This window comes from Leptopilina boulardi, unplaced genomic scaffold, assembly GCF_019393585.1.
Source record: "Leptopilina boulardi isolate dan_hultmark-lab unplaced genomic scaffold, ZJU_Lbou_2.1 LbouV2_32, whole genome shotgun sequence".
Lineage (NCBI taxonomy): Eukaryota > Metazoa > Arthropoda > Insecta > Hymenoptera > Figitidae > Leptopilina > Leptopilina boulardi.
This window is the reverse complement of record NW_026137885.1, coordinates 1,045,827-1,069,000: the sequence shown is the minus strand read 5'-3', so window position 1 is coordinate 1,069,000 and position 23,174 is coordinate 1,045,827. Positions and strand designations below refer to the sequence as shown.

The 23,174-nt window shown below is 26.2% G+C and overlaps 1 protein-coding gene and 2 long non-coding RNA genes across 5 annotated transcripts in view; 2 read left to right on the top strand and 1 right to left on the bottom strand.

Moving 5' to 3' along the window:
* Window positions 1-23,174, bottom strand: part of LOC127284172 (FK506-binding protein 5-like) — a 63,050-nt gene that overhangs the window by 25,497 nt on the left and 14,379 nt on the right. The gene's annotated exons all lie outside the window — the stretch shown is intronic.
* LOC127284197 (uncharacterized) overlaps window positions 1-23,174 on the top strand; it is a 39,641-nt gene that overhangs the window by 11,193 nt on the left and 5,274 nt on the right. The window lies entirely within an intron of this gene.
* LOC127284198 (uncharacterized) lies at window positions 17,937-19,177 on the top strand. The gene is made up of 2 exons (XR_007843445.1): window positions 17,937-18,169; window positions 18,245-19,177. It is a non-coding gene; the product is annotated as an uncharacterized LOC127284198 (long non-coding RNA).

Here is a 23,174-nt window from a genome sequence, read left to right as displayed (position 1 = left end):
TAGAAAAAAATTTAGTTGTGGCTGCTAATTTTAATAAATCCGATAGCAAACATCAGTAATCATTTTTTAAGCAACTACTTTTTTTCCTTGCAGTTTTTTTGTAAAAATAAAAGAACAAAATGGTTAAATTTTTATTTTTGCTCTATTTTCATTGAATCTGGAGCACAAAGGGTTAAATTTACAATTTTGCTCTGTTTTTAAGAGAAAAATTTAAAATTTTACTCCTTTTTAATCTTTTTTTTCGTTGAAAATGGAAAAAAAATGGAAATTTAACCCTTTTTCTTCTATTTTTAAGAAAAACTAGAGCAAAAAAAATTTATTTACCCCTTTTTTCCTCCATTTTTAACGAAAAATGTAGTAAAAAGGGTTAAATTTCAAATTTTTGCTGTACATTTTTTAACAATAAAATATAGTAAAAAGGGTTAAATTTAAAATTATTCTTTGAAAAAAGAGCAAAAACCGAAATTCAATCCATTTTACTCTATTTTTACAAAAAAACAGGAGTAAAAATTAAAATTTAATCCTTTTTGTTCCATATTTTCAGTGAAAAATAGAGCAGAAAGGGTTGAATTACGATTTTCACTTCAGTTTTTTTCTAGAAATAGAGCAAGAAGGGTTAAATTTTAATTTTTGTTCTAATTTTCGTTTGAAATGTAGAAAAAATTTAAATTTAACCCTTTTTCCTCTATTTGTACGTAAACATAGAGCAAAAAGCAGGCAATTTTAATTTTTGCTCTATTTTCAATAAAAAAAAATAGAGTAAAAAGGGTTAAATTTTAATTTTTGCTCCAGTTTTTCCTAGATATATACATAGCAAGAAGGGTTAAATTTTAATTTTTGTTCTAATTTTCGTTTAAAATGTAGCAAAAATTAAAATTTAACACTTTTTACTCTATTTGTATACGAAAACATATAGAGCAAAAATTAACATTTAACCCTGTTTACTCTATTTTTTTGTTGAAAGTAAAGCAAAAATTAAAATTAACATGCTTCTTGCTCTATTTCTAGGCAAAAATTGGAGTAAAAATTGTAATTTAACCCTTTTTTTCTCTATTTCTATGAAAAACTGGAGCAAAAATTAAAATTTACCCCTTTTTCCTCCATTTTCAACGAAAAATACAGCAAAAAAAAGGATAAATTTCAATTTTTTTCCCCCCTTCTCATGCATTTAAATTTTCTATTAATTTTTATAAGTTATTACTTTCCTATTATATAAAAAAAGAGCCGGATGTCATAAATACATAAAATATCAGCAAAAACCACATGGTTGTACCGGAACGTAAGGAAAATCACAAAACAGAATAATGATTATCAGAAGCTGTATGTATATATATATATTTAGAGAGAGAATTTCAAAGAAAAAAGGGATATATAAAAATATTTTTCTCGAGAAAAAGATGATGGTTAACGGAGCATCAATTTCTTCAAGAGAGAGAGAGAGAGAGGGGGGGGCACTCCTTCGCACTATTAAACGTCACTCACCGTCCACAACAGTAAAATGTATTTCCTACCATTGTGCCCTGCCCCTTTTTAGATTAAAATAGGTAATATATGTGAGCGTGTGTGGGTCGAGTAAAAAACTTTTTTCCTCCGGGCTAACCGGTATCAGAAAGCATCAAATGAGAATATGTATATATGTACACAAGAACATCAATTAACAAAATTAAAAATGAACAATTGGCTTTTTAGCGTATGCGTATATTATCTTAATTGGACTTTCAACAGTCACTTGACATTGAAATAACATTGAAGAACAAATGAAAATTATCCTTCTCCAATTTAGACAATATAGCGTCTGCGATTAAGAGAAAATTTTCAACAAAAATTTTAAAAATTTACAAGAAGGTTTTGATTGTTTTTAAAGAATTAAGTTTTGACAACAAATTATTAATTTGTTGCGCAAACAAAATTTTGAATGTTCCAATATATATAGTGTTGGCCAAATTTTGCCTTTCTCCTATATTTAACTCAAAATTTTGGTTGTACCCGCAACAATTTTTTTTTTTGAAAGGACATAAAATTTTGGTTTTTAAAAATGTTTTTGTCAAAAAATTTTTTTTGTCATTACAGATTAAGAGTTTCCCTATATTGACAATTTTTAATTCATTCTTTAGAAATTATGATGCATATAAATTTTTTGAGGCGTGGCATATTGTTAATGCCATTTTTGAAATGCTTTTAATGCAGAATTGCAGAACAGTTTATAAAGTTGCACAATGGGAAAAGATAATTTAGATGCTCTTAAAAAGGATGAGATATGCCGCAGATGTGCGGAGGATTTTATTTATCGGTTTCTCGGAACATCTTTATTTCGCTTGACAAAGTTGTTTCTGGTAAAAAAAAAATTTTCAAAAAATTTTAATTGTCTCAAAATGTTAATTTTTGGTTTAAAGGAAATTTATTGTAACAATTAAATTGTTAAATAGAATATCTTTATTGGTTTTCAGGGTCTTTAATTTACGAATATTAAAACATTTTTTTGTTTATACGTTTCGACCCTTGGCTCCTTAGTAGTAACTATAGAGAAAATAATAAATTACTGAAGAGAAGCCAAATTTGGGGTCGAAAAGTATAAACAAAAAAATGTTCCAATATTCCTAAATCAAAGGACCCTAAAAACCACTAAAGATTCTATTTAACGATTTCGTTCACTTAAATAGCAAAATAGATTCCAAAAATTGATAAAATTAAATTATCGTAAAAATTTTGGTTTAATATCAAAATTGATTTCTATTTTATTTTGGATATTCGGTATAATCTTTTTGAAGAATCTTACAATATCCGTAACAAATTTTTGAACAAAAGTTCTATCCTATTAATAAATGCTTCCTTGTATAGTAATTTTTTTTTTCTGATTAGCACCATTGTCACGACAAAATGTATACATTTGTCTTCTAGGGATTTATCAATACATTATGAGTATTGTGAAGAAAATGACAGAGACAACTTGTTCATGCGACGCGTGACCGGGGAGTTGACTCTTGAAAGTGCCGTCAACCTTTCAGCTGGAAGAGATGGATTACGGTATTATGGAATTTGTTCATCCAGGAGGAGATAAGCGGGCATCTGATCGATTTTAGTTGCAGCAGCTTAATGCCAAATTAAATTTACTATATAATCAATGGAAAATAAAAATAAAGTAATTTTTACTATACTTTCAATTCTTGCAACAGTTCGAAATTTTCGTCCATTGCTTCGGAAAATAAAAAATATTTTTTTCCATTTTCCGAAGAAAAAATTGCTAGAACCGACAATTTCCGATCTAATGAAGACGCAGTGGTTTGATATTAAGCTGCCTATATTTTCACTCCAAAAGTCACGAACATAACCTAATTTTTTTTTTTTTTTTGCAAAGGTCCCCTTTCACCGTGAAGCGTCATATATATAGTACATGTGATTATGACGAGTCAGCGTTAATAACGGTCAATAAACTTGAGCCAATGACGTTGATCGATAGATCGAATGTACATCTTATAATTGCTGGAGAAAGCTATATATATAATTCGAATCGAATGCCACATTTCTCACGCTTCATTCACAAGAGAATCAAAAAGAAAATGAAAAACTTTATTCCAGATCCTTCAATCAAAAGAAAAAAGAATATATATGAAACGGAAGTGACTATAGATAAATAAAAAAAAAAAAAAGGAGAAAAAGTTCAACAACCTTGTTCTCATTGTGATTAACATTTTAATTTCTTTTTTTTTTTTTGTAGCAGAATTATGTCACTTGACCGACTTATTTCGGCGCGAATTTCAAAATTTGACCATAATCGCAATTTTAATGATATATGAAATTTGCGCCGAAAAAAGTCGGTCAAGTGCCAATTCTGTTACATGTCAAGTTAGTTAAATTCTGTTAAATAGTCAAAAGTTACTAGATTTAGAGAATGAGTACTTTTATATAGGGTTTTTTTTTTAAATAATTTTTTATATGTCTTTTTATAAAGTTCGAAAATCTGTGTTATTTATCAGCAAAATCTGAGGAAAATATGGAACAATAAACTGGAAAGTTAAGACGCTAAACCTACTCTGTGGAATATATTGCACCGTTATATAAAACGATGTTTAAAGTGCAATGAATCATTTTCAGTCTTGTTGGCATTTTTTGTTTTTAAATAAAACTAAAAAATTACGATATATAGAAGAGAAAATGATTTCAGAAACTAAAAAAAAAAGATTTCATATTTTAATTACATTGAAAATAGGCTTCTCTCAGTGCTGGTAGAATTACACATTTTCACGGTTCAACGTCAGGTTCTTATACTTGTGAGTGATTCATACTTGGGGAATGCGATGTGGCAATGGTCGCGGATAAAACACGTCGCGAGAAAAAGAAACACAGAGAGAAAAAGAGAGAGAGAGAGAGAGAGAGAAGGTGAAGTAAAGTTCTAGAAGATTTTCAAGAGGACAGAAAGAGTAAGATATATTAGACAAAGAGATTGCTAGATAGAAAAGGAGTCTAAAGAGAGAGAGAGAGAGAGGGACAAAGAGAAGTACTAATGATTCGAGGCTGGTAAAGAGTTAGAAAGAGATGAGAAATGGATAGTGACTAAGCTCTATACAAGAGTGTAACAACCGAATGTCTGCACGCTTCGCCAATTCACTTCTTCCATTTTCCACCTTCTTATTTCTCGTGTGGTACCCCTCCCGGATGTTACGTCACGATTAACCTGCTGCACCTCTCCCTCTGTTTAAAACCAAAACAGCAGGGGAGCATTGAATCATTTTAAATCGTTTCTTCGTGGATGTTGGAAAAAGAATAATTCCCGTATATACAAGAAGCGATATCCTTGACCGAGCACACTTGCTGTGTTCAACAACTGCTTTCAAATTATCCAAGAGGATAAGACCTTATATGAGTGCCCGGCAACGAAAATCCATTAATCAATTTCGATTCAATAGTGTGGCGCAAGATTAATTTCTAATAAAAGAATTTTGAAAAAATTAACAAAGATTTTCAAACACGCGCATCTTTAATCAAAATATTTCGACAAGTGTAATGATTTTATCTGAACTTGAATCATTCATTAATGACGATAAACACAAAGAAATTCGAGTCTCATTGATATATAACAGAAATCTAAAATTTTTAATTGAAAAATATGTTTCCATCTCCGAAAAGTTCGTGAAAGATTGGGGATTGTATTAAAATCTTTAAATTGGTACTTTTTTTGAAATTTAAACTATATAATTTCAATATTTGTTTTGGTACAAAAAAAGTACTTAAATAGTACCGATTTTAAGTATCAAAATAGAACCAAATGACAATTTAGTACCTATAAAGTTTAAATCTGAATTAGTATTTTTCAATTCAATTCTACCGATTCGTTAATTAAATGCGAATTAGTAACCGTTTTGACTAATTTATCGAATCGACACAGTTGAATTAGTCAAAAAATACTAATTCAGATTTAGATCCAATTTCTAACAAAATTATAAAGGTAACATTTTTGGTACTTACTACTTCTGCATATTGGAAGAAACAAAAATCAGTACTCACCTGAAACATATAGAGAAAAAGAAATTATTAAAAACAAAACCTTATTAAAGCAAACATAAAAAAAACAAAAATTATATTAAAACAATATAAAAATAATATAAAAACAATAATATTATAAAATCAAATTATTAAAACTTCCAATTTCCCAGTTTAATAAAAATTCCATTTCTTAAAAGCGTCGAATGTATTTTCCGCTATACAAAAAAAAATCCCATTTTTCCTCTGTTCACCGGCATTTTATTTGTGTGTATTTGAAAGTCTTTTATTTCCAATTTGGGGGTCGTTTATTACAATCGATTTCCAATATCTACCATATATATATATATATATATATATATATATATATATATATATATATATATAAATACACCATTTACGGTTTTTTTTTCAGAATCTAAAGCCTCTCACAATATCAGGCCTACTTTCTTTTCTCTGTATGTGCTGCCAAGTAGAATTTTTATTTATACTTCAAGAAATGTAATACCCTTACGTGATAAAATAATATTTATCAAAATGCGTGCTTTCATATACAAGGGGTGAACTATAAGAAAATAAATACTAGATCTTACAAAAATAAAATAAAACAAAAAAACAAACATATTATATTAAGAAACGATTACTAATTTTTGCAAAAATTATTTAAAAAAAAAATCCCATTCATAAATTTCACTATCTTTCTTTCTCATCCTCTGCGCATTTTATAATCGCGATTTAAATTCACTTTTTATCAAAACGATCCGAGGGAAAGGATATCAAAAAGATAAGCTCACTGTAGGCGAAAGTGTATACGCGATTATTTTAATTCCGATTTTATCTCAAGTAAAATAATTTTTTGTAATACTTAAAATTATAAAAAAAGATAAATGTGAATCGAGCCGATATTTTTATGAAATTATATTCCTATTTTACACCCAGAGAAATAATATAGAGCTAAATAAATATTTATTTGATTTAAACAAAAAAATTTTATTTGTATGCCAAATAAATATGGGCTTTGAGACAAATATACGTTTATTTAACTCAAATATATTATATTTAGTTCAAATAAAACATTTCTCTAGGTGTACACAAGTTAAATTAAAACACAAGAATTTAGAAAAAATTTCTCACGCATGGGGAATCGAACCCAGGACATTTGGGACGCGAGCCGTGTACTCTAACCACGCAGCCACATAAAACACTTCTTTTTGACTGTTAATTCTGAACTATTTTCTGTTTGTAACAACAAAATAACGATATTATCTTAACATTTTTAAATATAATAATAGTTTATAACTGTTTTGAATAATTTAAATAATTTTAAATAATTCAATAAAAGCAAAAACTCCTAAAATAAAAAAAAACTGTATTAAAATATTAGTACACTTTCTTTAATTGTTAACACTTTTTTTTATTGTGAAAAATTTAGTTTATTTCAAAAAGGGAAACCTGATTTTAAATAGGGCAAACTGTGTTATATAGTATTGGCTCAAGAGCCTTAAGGAAAATATCTATATATATATAAATATAAGAGTGAAAGGAATCTAGAAAGAGTGACAAAAAAATAAGTGATGCGACTAGTCATGCAGACGTGTTTCTTCCCCCGAGACAAGAGTATATATATATATATATATATATATATATATATATAAATACAGGTAATTTAAATTGATAGCCTTCTTGGCGCGTGGATACGACATATTACGAGACAAGTTTTCCAAAGCTTCATATACCCTAATACGGTATCTGGTTACTGACTCTAATTAGACTAATGCGACGAACGCTAATTGCTTTATTAAAAGCAAACAAGGCCTTTTTTAGAGCGAGACACTAATTGTTCTTCGATCCGAGTTCATGTCTGATTTTCTACATTAGCATTATGTAAATCGACTGTGCAAAAAAAAAAAGAAGAAGAAAAAAATTAATGATGCTTCTTTATAATTCTTGAACGAATCAGATTTACACTACACGCGCATCAACAAAAACTAAAATTTATTTCTAATTATCTCACTGAAGAATAAGTGATTTTACTGATTAAATATATATATATATTTACTTTCAGTAAAATTCAGTCGCAAGTCTGTTTTACCGATCGATGATAATGCAGATGATTTCTTTACCGATTGATAATAAGTTGTTTTATCGATTCGGTTCTTAGTGCTTTAAAATTTTGAAATATAACCTCTGTTTTCTCGTGGGGCATCACATATATTAGATAAATTAACAGTCTAAGAAATCTTGGATGAAAGAAATAAGAATGTGATAATTGGAAAAAAAATGCCGTAGGAACACCATTTAAGAACAATTTTGCAATTATGAATCACTATATATCCGTTAGGTACGACGAAGCAAAGACCTATTAAAGTTTGAAGAGTGGGATACCACCTTGGATAGGATCGTTATCTGTTGGATTTGCGCAGGCTTAATACCTACAACAAGAAACGAAAAAAAAAAAAAAAAAAAGAATAAAGCACCCACGCCACTGGGGCCGCACTCTCATTACGCATTATCCCCTATAGAGTCCGAATAAGCCAATCGGTTGCATCTATTCGTTTTCATTTGAAAGAAACTTTTTTCTGCTTTCTCAATCCTTTCTTCCAACTTTTTTCGAAGCTTTGTATGTGTGTGTGTGCAATTAACGATTCTCGTTAGTTAATTTATATTCCATTACTACAGGTAATTATATACAGTATGCATCGTGAAATTATTATAATAAACATTTTTTCTTGTACTTCATTAAAATTTGTTTTTTTTTTGGTCCATAACAGCATCTACTCTGAGAAAAAAAAACTGCTATTGCATCAACTTAATTTTGCGCCAAAACGTACTCTCTAAATATGAATTAGTAAGAACAAAAGCTTAAAACTCTACTGAATTTTTTTTTGTAGTAGGTACAAAAAAAATTTATTTGATTCAAATAATTGGTTACTATTAATCAAATAAATATTTTTTTGAATCAAATAATTTTTGTCACTTTAATTTTATTTGTTTCAAATATAGAAATTATTGGTTTAAATATATATAGTTTATTTGATTCGAATAAAAATTTACTTGATTCAAATAATCGCGTTATCAAATAAATATTTATATTTGAATCAAGTAAATTTTTATTTTAATCAAATAAACTGTATTTATTTAAACCAATAATTTCTGTATTTGAAACAAATAAAATTCAATTGACTAAATATAATTATGAACTACATATATAGAGGTGAAAATAAAAATTGCAACTTTGAATATTTTTGAAAGTGCGGATATAAACTTTGCATGACTCACGACAATATAATATTTGCAAACATAGGGTAATGTTTCGTGTCTTTTAGAAACGTTTTGTCTAGACTAGACGTTCGATTCTGTCAATGCCTTTCAAGCGGAACGTCCTATTCGCTTGAGTAGTGCTCTGCGACTCTATCAAGCGAGCAAAAAGAAAAAAAAAACTTGCGAGGCATCTCAGACTATCAATATATATATATATATATTTCCTCATATAATATTTATTAATTAAGATTATAATTATGGCAAAAAATAATCAATGCCCCTCGTAAACGATCGATAAGTTTAATAAAAATCCAGTTTATAACCTTCATTTCGCCCTGCAATTAGATAGTTATCTCTCAAGGCTATGAATAACATATCACAAATTACGATTTTCTTCTCAATTATAGTTTTTTTTTATATATTGTAAATTACGTCCATTTTTTTCGTTTTTTTATATAGAAATCGTAAAATAAATTAAAATGTGCACGGAAAAAAAATTTATTTGATTCAAATAAATAGTTATTTTAACCAAAGAAATGTTTTTGATTTAAACCAAATATAATATATTTAAATTAAATAAAAGCCTAATAAATATTTATTTGATTTAAATAAAAAATTTATTTAAATCAAATAAATAGGCTAGTAGGCTGTGAGACAAATACATACGTTTATTTAACTCAAATATACAGTGAGGGTAAACATTTTGAAAAATGAAAATATATAAAATTACCGACATAGAAATCTACCTTACCGACTGATGGTAAAAGGTTTTTTAAAAGTGAAAATATAAAAAATTACCGACATAGAAATCTACCTTACCAACTGATGATAAAACAGGTTTTTTGAAAAAGTGAAAATATAAAAATTACCGATATAGAAATCTATCTTACCGACTGATGGTAAAACAGTTAAGGTATATTAAAGTGGAGTATATTTCTAAGTCGGAATTTTTTTATATTTTTATTTTTCAAAAAAATACCATCAGTCGGTAAGATAGATTTCTGTGTCGGTAATTTTTATTTTTCAAAATTTGTACCATCTTTTTAATTTTTTAACCATCTATGTATTATATTTGGTTCAAATAAAATATTTCTCTGGGTGTAGTCAACTAACGAATTGTTTTGAATTATATAAATTTTTTCTTCAGTGTATCCTTTACTTTTTTTTATTTTTTTTTTTTTATTCCTATTAAAAAAGGTAAATAATAATATAAAAATTTAATTTTATTTTATGTTTGCAGAATTTTTTTAATTTGAAATTCTATTTTTGCCAATTTAAGTTTACAATATGGCAACCGAAGCATATTTCGCACCTCGTAAAATTGCGCGCCATATCAGATTTCACCTCGAAGGAAGCGTATATATATATACATTTCAATACAATATATGCGCAAGAGAGAATATATAATATATTTATATGGAGGAGGTAAAGAATGCCCTGGTGTGATCGCTCTAAATTGGCCGATTAATCGCGTCTACCCATATGAAAGTTTCTTGGAAATAATAATAAATGTGCGTGCACATTTTACTGATAAATTTCATCCACTTTAACAAATAATTCAAAAGCAAGTGTAATAATTCTTTTTACAAATTGTTTCCATACCTTTTTTCCGCGCTGACACACCCAATTCTTAAAAATGGATCAGAAATCAAATTCTATTAAATAAATTTAAAATTCAAACAAATTAATTTTTGGACATTATTCATGGACGAAAAAAAATATTTACCTGAAACGCAGCATAAAAGATTTAACTGAAAGAAGTAAAACTTTTCCTACCATATAGTGAAACGTTTCACTGTTCCAAGTAAATCTTTTTTTTTCCATGTGCGTTTTAATTAAATATTTGTTTCGGTATATATTATATTTAATTAAAATACAGAAGTTATATTGGTTCCAATAAAATTTTTTTTGAATCCAAATAAAAACTATATTTAATTTAAGTAAATATTTATTCGATTCAAGTAAATATCTATTTGATTTGAGTAAATATCTATTCGATTTAAGTAAATATTTATCTGATCCAAGTAAATATTTATTTGATTCAGGTAACCGATTACTAGAATCAAATCAAAATTTTTTTTTGGGTAGCTTTACTTATTATTACGTGTGTCAACAATTTTCTGTTCTTATAAATTAAATTTTCTAAAATTAATTCTAAAAATTAAAATTCTTGTTTTAATATGATAAAGATTATCATTTGATTTTTTTTTTCATTTGACAATCATATATTGTTCTAGTTCATATGTCACATAGCATTTTTATTTTTGCCTTGGCGACCACCTTGGCACAATTATGATTTTAAGAATAACTTTTATGTATCATCGATAAAGGTCAAATTATACTTTTGTGTATACTATACACATATATATTAATTAATAATATATCTTATCTCAGATTTATATAATATTATATAATCAAACGTTATGGAAAATTTAATATATTTTATGATCTCACTCGCGTTTATAACAAAGTAGAATAAAAAAAAAAAAATTAACAAAATTTGTTATTATTTGAGTATAAAAAAAAAATTATTATAGAATTTAAAATTATAATATAAAACAATGAAAAAAAATTTATTTGATTCCAATAATAATAAATCATTTTATTCAAATAATCCGTTATTTTACTATTATATAAAATAAATATATATATATTTATTTAGACCAAATAATTTTTATTTGAATTAAATAAAAAACTGTAGTTGAATCAATAATATTTCTGTATTTGAAACAAAAGTACCATTTAATTGGAATCAAAAATTAATTTAAAAAAATATTTATTTGATAATTATTTAAATTATTCTTTAAATTTAAATTAGTATTAATTAATTTGTTTTAGTAAAATTTAACTAATTAATAGTAGAATAATAACAATAATAATAATAATAATAATAATAATAATAATAATAATAATAATAATAATAAATTTTAATGATGATTATTAATTATAGAGGATATGGTGTGAAAAATTAGAGAAAAAGATTTGGATCTCGTTACTGATTACTTTGAAAGTTTCGCATTGCAATTACGCAACCTCGAGGCCCTAAATTAGTCAAACTATATATATATATATATATATATATATATATATGCAGATAAAGGCATTCTGGTAACAATGTCGCTCGAGGACAATGAACGCAAAATGAAGTAACTTGTCGTCTGTGAGACTGAGAAGAAAACGTTTATTCCTCGAGTCAACTCCTTTGTAATTTATTTGAAAGAGAGAGAAAGAGAGAGAAAGAGAAAGAGAGAGAGAGAGAGAGAGAGAGAGAGAGAGAGAGAGAGAGAGAGAGAGAGAGAGAAAATAGAAGAAAATCCTTGACTCGTAACGAAAAAATTTTACAAACGTACATTATCATAAGCACTACTTTTACAGTCTTTAGTTTGTTACACTATGGGCAAAAAGAAGAAAAAAAAAATTTCATCCTTTTCATTCGCGAACATACTTTTATATTGTCTCGAAAAATTTACTCTTTCCCCGCTTCTGCCTTTTAATTAATAATATTAATTATTTATACCTTTTTTTTAACTATATAATATTTAATAAATTTTAACATGGGAAAAAAAATCAACTGAAATTAATTAATTAATTAATTAATTTTTATTATATTAATTATATTCTAAACCTGTTTATATATACAGGAGATAATTCTAATTAAATTTTAATATTACAAGTTAATTAAATTAAAAATTTAATTTAGCTTGATATATAAAATGTTTAAAAACAAAATGGGCGTGGTGTGATTATTATGAAAGAAAGTTTATAATTTATTTTTTTGCCAGATGTATAAAAGTGTCACGACGCATGCGTGATATAAATTGTTAATGTTCTTTTAACAGGCACACGGACTTTTTGTGTGTCAATTAAAAATTCTCTCTCAATATCATCGCATTTTGCCATTACAAAATATTTTTAAAAAAAAACTATTTTCGCAAAGTTACCATTCTTTAACCAAAAGAAATGCTTTTATTTGAAACAAATATAATATATTTGATTTAAATAAATGTATATTATATTGGTCTCAGAGCCTAATAACTTTTTTTTATTTGGCATAAATAAAATTTTTGTATTTAAATCAAAATAATAATTAATAATTTGATGCAAATATTTATTTGTCTCTTGAGACAAATATATATATATATATCTTTTTTCTGGACGTTGAGAAAATTTAAATTCCAAATAAATAAACTGAGAAAAATCTGATAAATAAAAGACTCTAATGATCATTAAATAACAAAGAGAGAAAGTTAATAAACCACAAAGTATTTTTTTAAATATATTTTTTAATTGCCAACGTGAATTTCTAAATGTTAACAAAACAGTTTTCAATCATTGCGATATGTTTGCAAAATTCTATAAAATATCTGTCCAAGAATATTTGAAAAAAAAATGTTGAAACAATACTATTACTTTAATATTTCACCATACGCCCCTATTGTCAATGTCCGGTAAATGACCAATTTTTTTTTTTATTCGATAATTTTAAAGTACTAAAACTAGTATTCAGTAATTTAATTGCTTTAATAAAGATAATTTGTTTTTATACATTTATATTGCATACCGGTAGACAGTTATATATAGATTAGAAAAAAAACGTCCTTTTTTTTTCATTTGACTTTCTCATCTATGTTCAGTCGGTAAAGTAGATAAGCGCGAAATTCAAATCCTTACAATTCTTTTTTTCAAATAAAAAAACCATTTCTCATGTCGATTTTACTAGTAAAAAATAAATTTGAGGTTCACGATTATATTCCAGGTGAATTTTTTTTTTTTTAAAAGTGTTATATAAGAACGCGCGAGATTCAGTGATTCCTAACCTTTTATTGACCTTTGAATATCAAAACCGATCGTTCGTTTCTGATGTTGTTTCCACTAACGGGATTGTTAACCCGCGTGTATAATATATACTATGCTCACAGAAAACGTTGGAAATAACAGAGAACTCTATCTGACAATGAGATAAATGTTAATCGAGGAAGAATTCAAAGTATACCAATATATATATATATACGGTTGAGAGAAATATTTCACAACAGGAGAGAAACACTTTTAGTATTAACCATATACACGATTCTAATTTTCAACATCATTATCACACAGAAGAGATCAAGAACAATCTATAACATTGTCCGTTGAGGAAAATAATCGTTTTATATATATTTATTGTTCATTGTTCTTTTAAAATTTAATTAACCAATATGCGGATATATGCGCCTTGAATATATATATATATATTTATTTCAGTCAGTTTATTTTTTTTCCTTCAGCACTTAATCTTTATTCATTATTATTATTATTATTATTATTATTATTAATATCCGATATAGTAAAAGTAATAATTTTAAAGAAGAATCGGAACATAACCTAAATATAATTATTTTTTAAACAAATTTTCATTTTTCGAATTAAAAGTGAGAATTTCTTAAAGAATTTTTCATTCATTTTTAGGCACTGAATTTTTATTTAACAGAATTCTTAAAACGCCGAATTTTTTATTTGTCCGAAATTGCAAATGGACAAACAACAAACGACAGAAACAATTCGGCACTATATATTTTAAATTCACCAATCAAAAGTTATACAAAAAAAACTATCGTAATTGGTCGATTTTAAAAATCGCGCCAAAATCGCTTTCTGTCGATTATTTGTTCGGACAAATTTGGCGTTTTAAAAATTCTATGCGGAATAGAAAATTGTGATAATAAATTCGAACAAATGAAAAATTTTCTAAAATAAAAATTCGCAGGTTGTCTAACGGTCAGGGAAAGTCAGGGAAACGTCAGGGAATTTTGTTGGTCAGGGAAAAGTCAGGGAATTTCAAAAAATTTCATTCAAAGTCAGGGAAATTTCTGTAAATTTCTACAAAAATTAAAATTTTTTGTGAATTTAAAAATATTTTAATCTAAAAAAACTTGAATGGTTTTTATTACCATTTGTTACTACTATTAGAAATTAATTTATTGTTAAATTTGTCAGTAACCATATTTTTGTCCAAAGAAAGCAGAAATAAGGTTATTAAAAAGTCAGGGAAAAATCAAAAAATGTCAGGGAGAAGTCATGGAAAAGTCAGGGAATTTTTTTCTCAATCCTTGTTAGACACCCTGAATTCGGCTTTTTAAAAATTTTGGTAAAATAAACATTCTGCCAAATAAAAAGTTATGTACCTTAAAAATTCTTTAAAGTTAAATGCACTTCTACACAGGTCGAGAACTAAATTTATTTTATTTGTATTTTAATAATGTCCTGAAATTTTTGTAAAAAAAAAAAATCGCAAAGATGGAAAATAATTGTAACATCGAAGACTTTTTGTAACTCAGTGGTTTTTTTTTGGTTTAATATCCAGTAGTGGTTAAAAGTATATAAATAAATTTGATAGAAATATTTCGTCATTAAAACGCAACATCTGCTCTGTAGCAGGTGGTCGACGTTTATATTCAATATATAGAGGAACAACAAGCCTTTTTTTTTTTATTGGTTGAGGGTTTCACGAACTTTACCCTTCTCCTTTTACCTCTGACCCTCTTTTTCGTATTACATTTCACTGCACTTTTTTTTTTTTTTTTTAAGACTTCGGCACTCAAATATTGAAAAATGATCGAAAAAAAAGTATTAGAAAAATGATCGAAAGAAGGAGAAAAAAAATTGAGAAAGGTCAGTTACAAGAAGTCATTTAAAAAATTGATTTTGACGATTATCATCGAGTGCATCATCAGAAAGTTCAATGAACTTTAAAGAGGGTTTTCATATATATATGTCTTCCGACCGATTAAGGCGGTGCAAGTAAGGCTGGGTACTGTCATTTTAAGTATTTCGGGAACTCAGTATATATACCAGACGATGGAAACAGGGAAGTAGTTTCTGTTCATATTCTCTCATACGTCAGACAATACCAGATATTCCAGAATTTATACCACTTCCGGGAAGAGAAATTTAATTTTCTATTTTTTTAATAAAAAAAAAATAGAATCAAGAATCTTATTGTAATAAGAAAAATGAAAATCTGTGATGAAAATAAAAAAACTGATATGAAAAAAAGATTGCAATTCAAAGTGAAGAGCGGCACTATGAGAAAATGAAAAAAAAAAAGGTAGAGGAAATATGTCTCTCCCTTTTCGTGATATGAAGACATATAAAACGTATACATGTCGAGTCAGTTTTGAAGGGCGCTGATGGTTTCCCTCTTTGCTTTGAAAATGAAATTCATCTGGCAAAATAAAGAGAAATGAAAAGGAATGCAACTAATATACAGTCTCTCTCTCTCTTTCTCAACATGTTTTTAGTTTTAGTACAACTATAATTAGAAGCCATATACTGGCGTCAAATATCCCTATGCTCATGTATAAAAAGCGCAATGTTAGACAAAACTTTCCCTCATCAACTTTCATCAAGTTCCTTGGACAATATTTGCAATTCTATAATTTATATATCTCTCTCTCTCTGAATAAATAAATTATTTATTAATTAAATATAAATTAATAACAATAATAATATAATATAATTAAAATAATTAATAATTATTAATAATAATAATTAAAAATTTGGCAAAATTTGGTTATAATTAAATTTCAAATAATTCCAGTCAATGAAAAAAAAGTGGGATAATAATGCAGATGAAATGAAAAAAAAATTTGGAACAATTCCAGTGAATAAAAATAATGATAATTACCTATATATTATAAAGAGAATGAAACTTGGTCCAAATTTTTTTTTTATAGGAATTAATAAAAATTAAGTTGAATTGAGAATAATAATAATAATTACACTTGAGAACCAGTTTTGTGGTATAGTTGTAAAAAATAAGCTTTAAAAAAATATGTAAGACATAAACGGTAATGGGAAATAAAAAAAAAAAAATTATTATTGTTGATTAGAATAAAATTACGAAAATAATTATTATTACATTTATAATAATAATTGTTATTAATTATTATTAATAACTAATTATTAATAAATTATAATTATTAATAATTAATAATAATTATAATTAATAATAATTATAATTAATAATAATATAATTATTAATAATGATTAATAATATAATATTAATTAATAATTATAATTTATAATTATATTATATAATAAAAAAATTTTGAAGAAATAGAAAAGAAAATGAGAATCTTTCAATCTTGTCAAATCGAAATCTATATATAAAAGAGAGTGAAGTAGATGAATGTTGCTTGTTAAGAAGCTGAGGAACAGGAAGCTGAGCAACTATTCGAAATCCACTTTATCTCCCTTGTGTGTGTGTGTGTGTGTAATAAAATTGAAAACTAACGAGAAAATTTCGAAAATTTTTTTTTTTTATGTCATTGTACCGTATGTAGAAGAATAATTATTCTCGACTCAGGAAACGAATTTACACTAACGATTTACTGTTTCCAATTAGTTCAAATTAATCGATATTTTTTATCGTAAACCAAAAAAAAAAAAATTAAACTGTCGAGTACAATAAAAGGCTCATTACAAATGAAAAATATTTATCTACTCTTACATTATTCAAATTTCTAAATTATTATTATAATAATATAGTATTCATAATATAATACAATAATAAAAATAATAATAATAATAATAATAATAATAATAATAAAAAATAATAATAGTAATGATGATAATAATAATAAAAAAATAATATAATAATCGCCCAAAGTGGAAAAAAAATTTCGGAATAATTTTTAAAATAGAAGTACATATATATATATATATAATTTTAAATTATATGACTGCGTGTGTTATAAAACAGTATACTTTCGTTTCTTTTTATATTCATGAACCGCATTGTTTGAAAATTATTATAAGAGACTTTCTTCTATAAAATACGAAATCTAGAAAAATTTAATTTTCACATAGGTATAACGAAGAAATATTATCATTTAGATCAATGATTTTTTGAAGAAACACAATTTTTTCCAACTTTTACACCATTTTTTTTAGAATTATTTTTTTCTTCTTTAAAACAAGCAAATTATAATATATATTAATTTTAATACACTTTGAAAAAAAATTTATTTGTTTCAAATACAGAAATTATTGATAACAAATATATTTTATTTAATTCAAATAAAAATTTGTATTTCGTTCAAATAAATTTTTTTTATTTATTATAATTTATATTAATTATTATATTATAATTTTATATATATATAATTATAATATAATAATTAATATAAATTATAATAAATAAAAAAATTTATTTGAACATAGGGTAACTGCACCAGTGGTGGATCATGCACCAGTGGTGGATCAACTGCGAGAAAAATGGTCATTTGTGTTTACACGTTTGTAAGTAAATGAACCGCAAGTGTCGGTAATTGTTAAGAAAGTTATACAGATCAATATTACAATTTAAAAAAATTTTTAAATTCATCGCGAAGAAAGCAGGACAACAATTACTAAAGTGGTGACAGAAAACAAGAGTTTTCCTTAACATGTAAGTTAAGAGTATATTTTGGAATAGAAAGCTTTGGAGACATTTTAGGACAATTTTTAATTCTTTTCACCATAGGAGGCATTTCGTTTCATCCCCATAGAGTCCTGAGAACAATATTTACGTCTGTAAGTAGCGCGTGTCCATTGTTTTGGGGTGATCCACGACTGGAACCAAAAAAGTAACAAAATCTAGTGGTGGATCAGTCCTACTTTTCGCCTGTTGACGCATTGTTTTATTGAAAATTTTATGAGTTAAATTTTAGTTAACACTAATTCAAATGTTTATTAATTGGTAACACCTGGGGGTCGATTACGTAACTTTCCCACTTCCCACATCCCACATCTCACTTCCCACATTTTACATCCCACTTCCCAAATCCCACATCTCACTTCCTACATTTTACATCCCACTTCCCACATTTTACATCCCACATCCCATATTTCACATCTCACTTCTCACTTCCCATATTTCATATCCCACTTCCCATATTTCACATCTCACTTCTCACTTCCCATATTTCATATCCCACTTCCCACTTCCCATATTTCACATACCACATCCCACTTCCCATATTTCACATTCCACATCTCACTTCCCACATTTCACATCCCACTTCTCACTTTTCAAACTTCACATCTCACATTGTACATTACACTTTTCTTATCACGCTTCCCACCTTTTATATCCCACTTCTCACATCTCTCCCATTTCCAACAAGATGTTGGATGTGGGAAGTGGTATGTAAAATGTGGGAAGTGAGATGTGGGAAATGGGATGTGGGAATTGAGAAGTGGGATGTAAAATGTAGGAAGTGAGATGTGGGATGTAAAATGTGGGAAGTGAGATGTGGGATGTAAAATGTGGGAAGTGAGATGTGGGAAATGGGATGTGGGAATTGAGAAGTGGGATGTAAAATGTAGGAAGTGAGATGTGGGATGTAAAATGTGGGAAGTGAGATGTGGGAAGTGGGATGTAAAATGTGGGAAGTGAGATGTGGGAAATGGGATGTGGGAATTGAGAAGTGGGATGTAAAATGTAGGAAGTGAGATGTGGGAAGTGGGAAAGTTACGTAAACGACCCTCTGATTTCAAATTGTTAAATTTTTGTTGAATTAAAATACCCAGAATTAATAAATGATATTTATCATTGAAACTGAAGCTTTAAGAGTTTCTATTTATTTATTACCAAAAATTCTAATAAAAAGATGATTAATTAATATTTAGTCACATTATACCTATAGAAATGAAAGAGGAGGGGATATGGATAGGAAAGTGAATTTGAAAATCTGTCCGTAAAGCCTTATAAAAGTTGCAAAACGTCTCAGTCTCGTAATTTTAAAATGCAATGTTTTTTAGTATGATTTTTTAAGTGATCCACCACTGGAGCAATCTATAACCATGACTGGTGCAAACAGTGATCCAGAATAGGATCATTGACAAATTATCTTTGATGGAGCATTAAAGTAAACGTAGGTGTCAAAATCAAGTCCAACCTTGAAGGAAATGTCTATTGGAACTATCTGGTCCATAATACTATAAAGAATAACCTCGAATTTGTCTAAAAGCAACCTATACAGAACTTCAAAGTCAAAATAAGAAAGTTAAGGGGCTTAACTGATCCACCACTGGTGCAGTTACCCTATACCTATATATATATAATATATGTAAAATGAGAATTTAATGTACAATTTTTTGAATTAAAAAAAAATAATTTCGTGTAATTAAAGAAAATTTTGCAATTATAATAAAATGAATAAGTATATATAAAGCAAAATTATGAATATTTTGAAGACAGCTTGAAAAAAAATAATTTAATAATAATTAGTGATGAGATATATATATAATAAAATTATTAAACGCTTCACCTACATGGAAATAATTTTAATTCTATATAACGAATGATAATGGGAGAGTGTGCGTGTTGAGAAAAAAAATATATATATATAGTAGATCGACGCCACATAATTGACGTAATTGTATATTATTTTCCATAAAAGAGAAAATGAGAGCTTCTTGTCACTTTACAACTATGTATATATATATAAATAATATAAATTCTAAACATAAAATGCAGACTTTATCATTAAAAATGTCATAATAAAATAATTGTCATTCATGATTGAGTGGCGAATAGACATTATATTCAGTGTCAATAAAAACAGATTTACAAGACATTAATGAGATCATTTCTCGTTTTATGGAAAATGATAATTTATTTTATTTTTTTCTTTTAATATATAAAAGCAAAATTTTCTTAATTATTTATTATTTTATTTTTCGATTTTCAATATTATATAAAAAAAAATATAATCCTTTAATTATTACATTATTATTATTTTTATTATTATTATTATTATTACTATTACCATTATTATTATTATTATTATTATTATTATTATATTTCAATTACTCTCTAAATTTGAATTAGTTCAATTTTTATATACTAATTCAAATTTAGAGAGTAAATAAAATTATAATTTTAAGAAAAAAAAAAAAAAAAAAATTATCCAATATAGAAAATTTAATTTTCTTCTTTGAATAGTAAACGCGATTTGTTTCGATATGACCTAATTATTTTAGTATATATACACCAATCTTTACAACTTTCGATCAAAATCATTCGTGCGTTCCAAAATGAAAGGAATTTTATCATTATAAATGTGAAACTATTTTTGCTATAAAAAAAAAAAGAAAGAACTTGATTATTTTTAACTGTATATCTATTTTTTTTGAAAAAAACGAAATTATATAAAAAAAAATTTTTTTTTTGTTTCTTAATTCATAAAATGACAATGGAAAAAATCATTTTTTATCCGAAAAAAAAAATTAAATTTTTCTCATATTATAATATCATCATTTACAATATATCGCTCTTGTCACGATCGCTCACGATGATTCAGCAAACATAAGTATAACCTAATTTTATTTTCAATATATCACAAATATTGTTCTTTTCAATTTTCTGTGAAATTCAAATTTAATCGCGATAAGAAATTATTAATAATATTTTCCATTTCAAAAAAAAAAAAAAAAAAAAAAAAAAAGGAAATTACTAACAAAAAAGAAAATTATGTAAAATTGAAACTAGAACTTCGAAAAAAAGGGGAGAATCCACAATATTGTGAAGAAAAATATTTTCTGTGGAAAATTATATATATTAATAATTTTCCATTTCAAAAAAAAAGGAAATTACTAACAAAAAAGAAAATTATGTAAAATTAAAACTAGAATTTCGAAAAAAAGGGAAAATCCACAATATTGTGAAGAAAAATATTTTCTGTGGAAAATTATATGGAATCTGAAGAGAATATATATATATATATATATATATATATATATATATATTTTTTTTTTTGGAAAAATAAGAAGAAATCCATGGTCGTTTTCGCTTCAGTGACCTCAGTCTTGGTTCAGCTACTCTCTTGAATTCCTTTGTTTAATGCCTTATTGCGATATATTTTAACGCGGTGCACCCGGTCTTGTTGCTATAGCGACTCATCTCTTTCGCTCTCGTTTTATATATACAAAAGTAGTCGACGAAATTGCAGCCAAAGCAGCAGCTGTCAACTCTGTCATTCTCGATCTAAACCCAAAAATATTCCTCTCAGTTTTGTGTCGTAGTCGTCGTTTTCGTCATTCTAAGTCTAAATACTCGCGAGAGACTCAAAAGAGAATATATTGAGTTTTCCTGAGTCTTTTCCACAATATACTGATTCAACTGACACGAGAATTTCTCCCAGCTTCATGGTGGTCCAATTTTTTTTTTTTTTTTTTTTTCTAAAAAAATTATTGTCAATTAATTTTTTAATATATTGAGAGAAAAAAAAAATTATTTTCTATTAAAAAGGAGACAGAGAGGGAGAGAGAGAGAGAGAGACTTTTTCCGATTGTAATTTTAATATCCGTCAAAAATAGACCCCTTAAAACTAGACACACGAATGAACGCGAGTCGCGAATATCCGGCGGATATCCGCAAAATATGGTGTACATGGATCTTCTTCGAACGACACCCTATCCAATCGCGTGGCTTTATATATATTTATATATATATATAAAATACAAGAGGGGAACTTTCATGCGTAGGCGCACTTACACGTGGTTACGCCTGCAATTCAAGTGAAACTTTACCTCACCTCTCTCTGTCTAAATGAAAAAAAAAAATAAAAAAAATTTCCTCTCAAAAGATTTATTTCATTGACGACAAAAAAAATGATCACAGGAAACAATAAATTTTAATCTACCTTTAATAAATTTTCCCATAAGACTTTATAGATCAAAAAATTATTTGAAAAAAATAATTTAATTTGCCAAAAAAATGAAACGAAATTTTAATCTATACCTTTAATAAATTTTCCCACAAAAAATTTATAGATCAAAAAATTATTTGAAAAAAATAATTTAATTTGCCAAAAAATGAAACGAAATTTTAATCTACTTTTAATAAATTTTCTCATAATAATTTATAGATCAAAAAATTATTTGAAAAAAATAATTTTATTTGCCAAAAAAAATTATTTGAAAAAAATAATTTAATTTGCCAAAAAAATGAAACGAAATTTTAATCTACCTTTAATAAATTTTCCCACAAAAAATTTATAGATCAAAAAATTATTTGAAAAAAATAATTTAATTTGCCAAAAAATGAAACGAAATTTTAATCTACTTTTAATAAATTTTCTCATAATAATTTATAGATCAAAAAATTATTTGAAAAAAATAATTTTATTTGCCAAAAAAAATTATTTGAAAAAAATAAATTAATTTGCCAAAAAAATGAAACGAAATTTTAATTATACCTTTAATAAATTTTCCCATAAAAATTTATACAGCAAAAAATTATTTGAAAAAAATAATTTAATTTGCCAAAAAATGAAACAAAAAAGTAAGGATCACATTTTTTTTTTTTTTTTTAATTTACAATGATGAAAATGTACCAAATTTTTTTCTTTTTTCCCCAAATCGATTTTTTCTCTTTATAAAAATTAAAAAAAAGGTCTGCGAGAATT